Source organism: Python bivittatus, unplaced genomic scaffold (genome assembly GCF_059951505.1).
Source record: "Python bivittatus isolate LINGU-HERP-01145 unplaced genomic scaffold, Pbiv_v1 ctg000980_np1212, whole genome shotgun sequence".
Lineage (NCBI taxonomy): Eukaryota > Metazoa > Chordata > Lepidosauria > Squamata > Pythonidae > Python > Python bivittatus.
In genome coordinates, this window is record NW_028277125.1 from 29,120,532 (window position 1) to 29,129,539 (window position 9,008).

Here is a 9,008-nt window from a genome sequence, read left to right on the forward strand (position 1 = left end):
TGAGCATTTCAGTGACAAAATCACCAGAAACATTGACTTGCTGCAGTATACAAAGATCATGTTTTCCATGTAGTTGCAATCTTGCATGGTTTTAAGAATTGAATGGAGGAGTTTTAGAACATAAAGGTTTGTACTTTCTTTGTAGTATCAGATACCAACTACAGTGCAATGAGATCGGGTAGGTTTTATTATACATTAGTAATATCACTGTTGTAGTAGAGTACTGAATGCCAGCATCTGCATATACACAGATCTAGAGCTACTTACACAGGCCTTCCTATCAGGGACTCAAAGAATAAAAGATACATAATAAAGTAGTAAGCCTGTAATATCCCAGAATTCCTTTGAAGATTTCAGAAAGATGTAATACAGGCCGTACAAATAATGCCGTTGAAACTATCAATTTTAATTTACTTTCATATAATTTTACCAGTTCTGCTTAAAACATTTTTAATATCAGCTACATCCCCATCAATCCTGGTGACATCCCAGAGATAAACATTGCAATGTTCAGATTCTTAAATGCTGCATGTGGTTTTTCTTTCTGTGTCTGTCATTTCTGTTATCCATTAATAGCGTAGATAGCAAGGGAGAGAGACTATTGTGGGATATGGACAGAAAAAAGGGGGGGGGACATAATAATGTAAGCACTTTTTTTCTGAACTATGAAAATTAAACTAATTTCAGACTTTCTTTCTGTGTCCCAGAAAATGACATCATTTATTTAACTAATGTTCAGTTTTCAAGGCTTGGAGTTAGCATGTCTGATTATAAAACTGTAGAGTAATGCAGTCACACTGAGATGCAAAATATGATGACCGAAGAAACTTCAGTTATGAGCAAATCTATCTGTTTTGTTATTTCAAGTTTTCTTTTTCCAGATATTTTTCAGATATAGCGGTTGATGCTAAAATACGCCACAAGCTGGATAAAACATTATAAATACCTAAACTATCGTGTTACTGCCCAGTCACTTTTGGTTTATTTACTTGGAACAACTAAAAATTGGTTTCAGCTGCACCTTTTCAGGGCTGGATGGTTGAGTAGGCTATAGGAAACAATCTATTAAGTCAGAGTTCAAAAGCAAACATGCTGCCCTGATAACTAGCGAGGAACAGAGGAAGTCCAACTGTCCTTATTCATCTGGATCTCTGAGTGGCTGCTGCTAAACTGAACATGAAATCATTCTACATCCCTGAAATGTATGAGAATCATTCTGCTGGACTGTGTCTCTGTTAACTATAGGATGTAGTTAGCTAAGAGCTAAGCTTTACCTATCCCCTATTTCCTGTAAATAAATCTCTTTTCTGTTAAAACTGTAAAACCTTTTTCACTAATGATTGAGCAGGTCTGATTCCACTTCTCATGAATGCTCCGATGCACACCCAGAGTGCTTCAACCTCCAACTGCAACCAGCCAAATTAAGCACAGCCCAGTAGCCGTGTATAATGTTGTGTTATATAGATTAACCTCTTGACTTCCTTCCCTGAGAATCCAATTTTTTAGAAAGGGCAAATCCATAGATGGTGAATTACCAATAAAATGGCTTCCAGCTGAAATTAAACAATTTATACATAAAGTAATAGAATAAGAGGAATCATTGGTGGTTTCATAACACTAGCTCAGCCTTCCCTGGCTGCTCCTCTTCAGAAGTTATAGTCTACAGTTCCAGGCATTCTCAGCTAGTGTAGCCATTGGTATTATAGAAAAAGCTACTAACATATAGTCAAAAAGCCATCACACTTGAAGCTCAAACTTAGAGAGTAAATGTTTATTTAACCCAGTAAATCAGTATTGATTTTCACTCAACAAAGGCTTTAAGTCTGAATCTTTACTGAGAAAAAATTAAGAATTGAAGGGCACTGTGAAGCTAGGCATAATATTATTTCAGAGAGGGAAGATTCACTTTTATTATTCAACTAAGCAGTTTACTATGTTGCTAGATTTTCCAATGACAAAATGTATCCACACTGAAAATGAGGATAATAGTAATTTTTGATTGCACTGTTTGCTCCCTTTTAATACCAGCTTGAAAGTTACCCAGAGATCTTCACAGTCTTCCTGTCAATCAAGCAAGAAGTTGATTGTTGTGACCACAGGTTGAAACAACATTATATAACAGTTGGAATCAAATCTGCAAGGAGGTAGTTCAGTTGTTCAGTGTCTGATTTTTAAGTTTTTTTATCATCAGAATTTTTGCTCTAATTCAGGGGTCCCCAAAATCTCCAGCTCAATGACCCCTTTATGAAGTTTCAGACTATTCTTCAACTCGCAAACATTGATTATATGAAAATAATAACTACTACATTAACTAGTACTACTAATAATAACAGGGGGAAAATAGTGAAAACTGAAGGAATCAAGATGCCCAATGGAAATAACATCAAGAGTCTGTATGAAGAAGATCACTACAAATACCTGGGCATCCTTCAGGCTGATAACATCAAGCACACTGAAGTCAAGAAGAGGGTTAGTAGTGAATACATCAGAAGAGTGAAGATTTTGAAGTCCAAACTCAATGATGGAAATACCATCAAGGCAATTAACACTTCGGCAATTCCAATCATTAGATATACATCCGGAATAGTAGACAGGACTCAAGCTGAACTAAAAGCCCTGGATAGGAAGACCAGAAAAATAATGACAATGAATCATGCCCTTCATCCACACAGTGATGTTGACAGACTCTACTTACCAAGGAGCATAGGTGGGTGTGGAATGTTACAAGTACACCAGACAGTTGAAGGAGAAAAAAGGGCATTGGAAGAATGTCTGAAGGACAGTGAAGAAGATGCACTGAAGCTAGTACACCATGAAGGCTTATTGAATACCAAAGAAACCAAATTGGCCTATAAGAAAGACCAAATGAAGAATAGAAAAGAGACATGGCAAGGCAAAGTATTACATGGTCAGTACACACACACACACACACACACACACAAACTAGCAGGCAAAGCAGATAGCAACAAGACCTGGCAATAGCTAAAAGCAGGAAAGTTGAAGAAAGAGACAGAGGGGCTAATTCTGGCTGCACAAGGCCAAGCTTTAAAAACAAATGCATACAAAGCCAGAATCAAGAAGTCAGGAACAGACAGCAAATGCTGCCTCTGCAAAGAAGCTGAAGAAACAGTGAACAGTGAATAGTTAGCTCCTGCAAGAAGATTGCAGACTGTCTACAAACAATGGCATGACAAAATAGCAACAATGGTGCATTGGAATATCTCCAAGAAATATAATTTGCCTGCCAGCAAGAACTGGTAGGACCACAAAACAGACAAAGTAATAGAAAATGAAGACGCTAAAGTGCTCTGGGACTTTAGAATTCAAACAGACAAGCACCTGCAACACAACGCCCCAGACTTAACAATTGTTGATAAGAAAGACAAAAAAGTCTGGATAGTGGACATTGCAATACCTGAAGACAGCTGAATAGAAGAGAAAGAACTGGAGAAAATCACAAAATATAAAGACCTGCAAATAGAAAGAGAATGCCTACAGCAAAAGAAAGTAAAGATAGTACCAATAATTATAGGCGCTTTAGGTGCAATCCCAAAACATCTGGAGCACCAGTGGAAGACCATGGGCATTGCCAAAATCACCATCAGTCAATTCCAAAAGGCAGCTTTACTTGGAACAGCTTACATCCTGCGACGATACCTTTAACACCATCAAACAACCACATCTGCCTATCCCAGGTCCTTGGGAAGGACTCAATAGGTGGATAAAAATGCCAATTCCAGTCTAAATATCTGGCTGACTGGGCGACCAACCATAATAATAATAATAAATCATAGGCACAATCCAACCACAAGCAAATCTATCTGGGTGTCCTTGAATTTAAAGGAAGAGCCTTATCCTTAAACTGGGGGGGGAAATGCTATGAAAGTTTTTTTTTTTAAAGGATTAAAAAAGTACAATCCAGCAGAAATCCTGCCTATCCTAGCTAGCTGATTCAGAGATAAATTAACTGGCCTCATCCCAAAATGAGGATAAATTTCTCCCACTAAAATAAAGGAGACTCAAAACAGCTTAATTTGTGATGTAAAGCTCTTTCTAAGTGCCTGTTTATCCTGAGTTGCAGGGAATAAGGACCCATCACTAGATTTTTCATCACTACTTAAAACTTCAATGATTTACACATTTACTTGTATAAGTCCCACTAAATTCAGTGTAATCTACTGTACTTTGATAGAGACATATTTAACTTCTATTAAGCTCTTTGCTGAAGAAATGGATCAAAGTGCTTGATTGTGGCTGGATCATAGAATCATGGAATCAAGGGTTGGAAAGGACTTTGGAGATCACGTAGTTCAGCCTCCTGCCCAGGCAGGAATCCATGCAATCTGATCCAGTAAATATGTCCTTCTGCTGAATGACATGGAATATACCTCTAAGTGTGCAGCTTTTCTATTTTCAGATTGTGAAGCAAACAAAATTATTTTGTGTTTGATCCAGGCCATTAGTCTCCTTGAAATGCATGTGACTTAAGCTAGTCACATCTAACATGACTAACGAAAATATAGATGTGTTGTGCTGAAGAATAACGGCATAAAATAAATATACCTAATATCAATTAATATTACCACTTCATGCATCTTGCAAAAGAAGAAGACACTAGGAGAAAGTGGACCTATATCCATTAGGCAAAATTTTGGCAAAATGTACTTTAGAAAAAAGTAGCCTTTTCAAGGCTTTTTTCAAGAATAAATACATATATAAAAGTCACTATTTGGACCATAGCGTCAATATTCCAGACATGAAAGAAAGAAGAATCACAGAAGCAAATTAGAATATGAAGGGAGCAAATACAAATATATATGTTAAAGTACGTATGTATCAATGTATGTTTAAAAATCTCAGCAGGTGGTGGCACCTGGCTGACTTTGTAGGAACTCATAAACTAAGCAGGTCAGACCTTGTTAATACTTGGATGGCATTTCTCCAGGGAATAGCAGGTCTATAGGCTATACTGGGAAACTACCTTTTTCTGAGCTGTTTCATCAGTGGTAAATCACTTCCATATTGTTGCCTGAAAACTATCCGGATATGTCTATGTAGTCATTAGGATCCAGCTCAACTTGAGTGCAATTTTAACTTTTATGCTTAATTACTAAAAGAGTATATGAAATATGGAAGACTATTGGAGGAATACACACACACACATATACTGTACATAGACACACACACACACACACAAACATATATGGAAGAGACTGCATTTTCTGATTAGAAACTAAATTACTTAGGTTATCATATATATTGTCATTTCCTGTAATTGTACAGAGTGCTACCTGCATAGTAATGTACTGCTGAAGTAAAGGAATTCTTCCATTTTTTATTTATTTGTTTGTTTGTTTGTTTTTAATCCTTCCATCCTTGGTAATAGATCCAGGGTAATACATAACAGACTGGAGAGTAATGTAACCTAGAGAGTTTCAAGCTATCATTCCAAATCTTCATTCCCTTTTAATTAAATCAGTTTATGCAGAGTCAGCCATGCAGAATTAAGGTCTCTGGAGAAGTCTGTCAGCAGATGGTGCTCTAATCGAGAATGTGTTGATTTTAAAAATGGGAGTGAGATCAAGAAGATAACCAAGAAGAACTCTACTTTGGGGTGAGCAGAAACAAACTGTGAATTGATGTTTTCAAGGACACAACTTGTGATAAATTTTGCACAAACAAGAACTAAAGCAAGAAAATGTTCTTGGGGAATAAGTGACTGCTAAATTATTATAAAATGTTTGTACTCCATGTCTGACTGGTGAGACATTTCAGAGATTTCTGTGAATATTCAGGACTCAGTTACCTTAGCAATAGGTCACTGGAGATATACATATAGCAGCTAGGTGATAAAAGGTTTATTAATACAGAGAGAGAGAGAATTATTTCATTATTTATTTAATTTATTCACTGGCGGCTCAGTGCAGCTAACAGCATTTAAAACACCAACTTACCAAAATGTCATAAAATAAATCATAAATTGTGAAGTTGTGGAATTAGAAGAGACCATAAGGATTTTAAAACATTTATTTAAAATATTAAAAATACAATATTGTTACAATAGCTTTTCTGAAGACAGAGAAAGTAGGAGTCAAATATAACTTCTGAGGGAGTATAACTTCAAAAGGCAGGTTCTTCAGATCTTGATGTCTAGATAGTTCATTAATTAGAAAGACAGTTTTTCAACCAGACTTTACATTTTAGTGTTTTAGAAGTTAACATCAACATTTTAAATTGAGTTCAGGAAACCAGTGCATATATTTCAATAGGCAGCATATGATCCAGGTATTGTGCACCAGGAAATTTCAAGAATAGTCCCATATAAAGTACATTGCACTGTCAGATGTAATACAGCCTATATTCTTGATCCTCATTGGTGGAACCCATAGTGCTGCAGGTTTCCCTATAGAGAGTTAGTTTGGCTCAGTCCTTTATTTTCAGGCCCAGTTATACCACATGGTATTCCTGATATGCAAATAGGGAAGGAAGGAAGGAAGGAAGGAAGGAAGGAAGGAAGGAAGGAAGGAAGGAAGGAAGGAAGGAAGGAAGGAAGGAAGGAGCATGATCTCTGTCAATCCTCATTTTGGGATATCTTCACTCTTATTGGAATTCCTCCCTGGAAGATTATGGCTACTAATGCAGGGCACACACGCATATTAATAATTCTGTTTACAAATAGTCAACAATTGCAGAGATGGATGGAACCTTGTGGTGAAACCTAAAAGAAGATATTCCTAGGACCAAATTATTTGTTTAAAACTTTAGCATAATGACAGTCAAGATGCATGAGTTGTCACAACCCCCTATGGATTTTTTAAAAGCTAAACATGAGCTGTCAGGTGAAGGTGGGATTTAATCTTTTCCCAATATTTTTTTCCCATTCCAACACCCACACTGTGAGCATTTCACACTAACAATTTATGAGGTCACTCAGTTGCATCTGTAGCAAGCAACCTTTTCATGGGTAATTTCTACAGTATCACGAAGAAGTGATAAACTATTTTCTTCCTCAGTGCTCTTTCTTCAGTCAAATGTGCAGGCTTATTTCAGCCCCTGGACCAAAACCAAGGCCACTGCCTCTTAAAACTGAAAGCTATACATACTTACTTGGGAATAAATCCCATTGAAGACAATACAGAACTACATTATTAATTTTTAGTATTTTGAACTCACTGTGAGGGAATTCTTAAAGTTGGTGAAAGAAAAGAGAAATTTTCAAAACATTGCAGACAAGAAACAGATGCACATTTCATATTTACCTCTTAAGCAAGGTGCCTGTCCATCCACTGGAGAATCTGTGAGAAATAAGCTTTATGGCTACACACACACACACATACATACATACATACATACATTAAAGTAAAACCAAGAAAAGCTGGCCTTATTTTTCCCAAAGGCAACATTGTACAAATGCATATATGTTTAAATGGGGGGGGGGGAGGGGGAGGAAAAGAAAAACTATCATTTTTTAAAAAAACAACTCACTTTACATCTTTTTCAAATTACATTGTTATGTCTTTCACTTGGTTTCCATTGTTTCCATTGTTCACTTGTTTCCATTCCATAAATGGATATCTTGAACCTACAGACTTTACAGTGGTAAGTTGCACATCAGTAACATGTTGAGCTATTTGCCAGAAATGAAATAGTAATAAAGAAATGCTTTTCCATTCAGAGAGAATAATTTCACATCTAAGTTTGGGAAAAACAGTTGAGTCCCATTAAATAGCTGGTGGATTTTATTCAAAGAGTGTTTGGTAGAGTTTGCAATTCTCAAAGGTGAATTTAAAGCAAATTATCTTGGAATATCACCATTAACAAACTGAAAAATATCTCACAAATGTGCACTTTTTTGTCCCATTATGTTAAGCAATATTCTGCTTCATTCAGGATTTGAGGAGCTGTTTGAACCTCCTGACACTTTTGTATCTTAGCAGCAATGTCCTTGATTCACCATACAATACTTCCTTAGGGAACAGTTGCAGAATTTCACAGTCATGGAAATGGTGATTTTCTTGATGAATGAGTTTTTATCTAAGGGTATTTGTCAACATGTTTCACATCTTTCTATTAGTTGCTGCTTATAAAATATATGATATGTACATGTGCTGAAAACTACCACAAATGAGCTTCTTTGTAACAAAACATAAGATTTTTGCTTCAGGATAAAAGATTAATTAAGACTACAAACCTATCCACACAAACCATGGTGCCAACATAAATCTGTCTGAAATACAAGGGCTGCCCCATATTTGCAGCCAGGTACTATTGGTGCAAAAAGGGGGGCTTGATTAAAACTTAGCTGGCAACTTTCATGGTTAGCAGAACTTTTCTTGGATCTTTGGATTCTCTTCTCCTTCTCTGGGCATCTGCTCTGGGTAGACTGATGCCATGCTGTGTCACCTTCCCCCCTGCATAGCAACCTTTATGCTGACACCTCTTCAGTGATCTTGAATCACCCTAGAATCTATGTTTCCGTAGCAGCCTGAAACTGCCTAATCCCATTTTTGCTTGCTAGCCATTTCTCCCTTCTTCTCCTGCTCTGTCCAAGAACAACCCTCTTCTGGTCAGCTCCTTAGCATATTTCAGCTTCCTCTCCCCTCTGGTGAGAAATTATTGTGAGGGGGGGAACTGATCTGTTTTCTCCCTCCTCTTTCCCATCCCCAGGTTATTAGTTGCAAGTACAGTTTGTTTGTCTGGCAGATCACATGACAGGATGGCAGATGGTGTCTACCTGCTCTATTCTGTCACAGTATATATATCAGATTTGCATGATTTGTTTCCTTTTTTACTGGATTTTCATTCCAAGGGGCTAAAAACAAAGCAAAAAGCAACCATGTACCCTGCATTGCCTAGTCATACATCTAAGTTAGCTGCTCCAGATTGCCATTGTGCTGCAAACATTTCAATAGCTATTCCATGGGTACAAAATGATACTTTAGCCATCAGACAAATTACGCCTGACATGAATAACCATGTGAATTTAGCCCAGGGATAATAGTCCCATA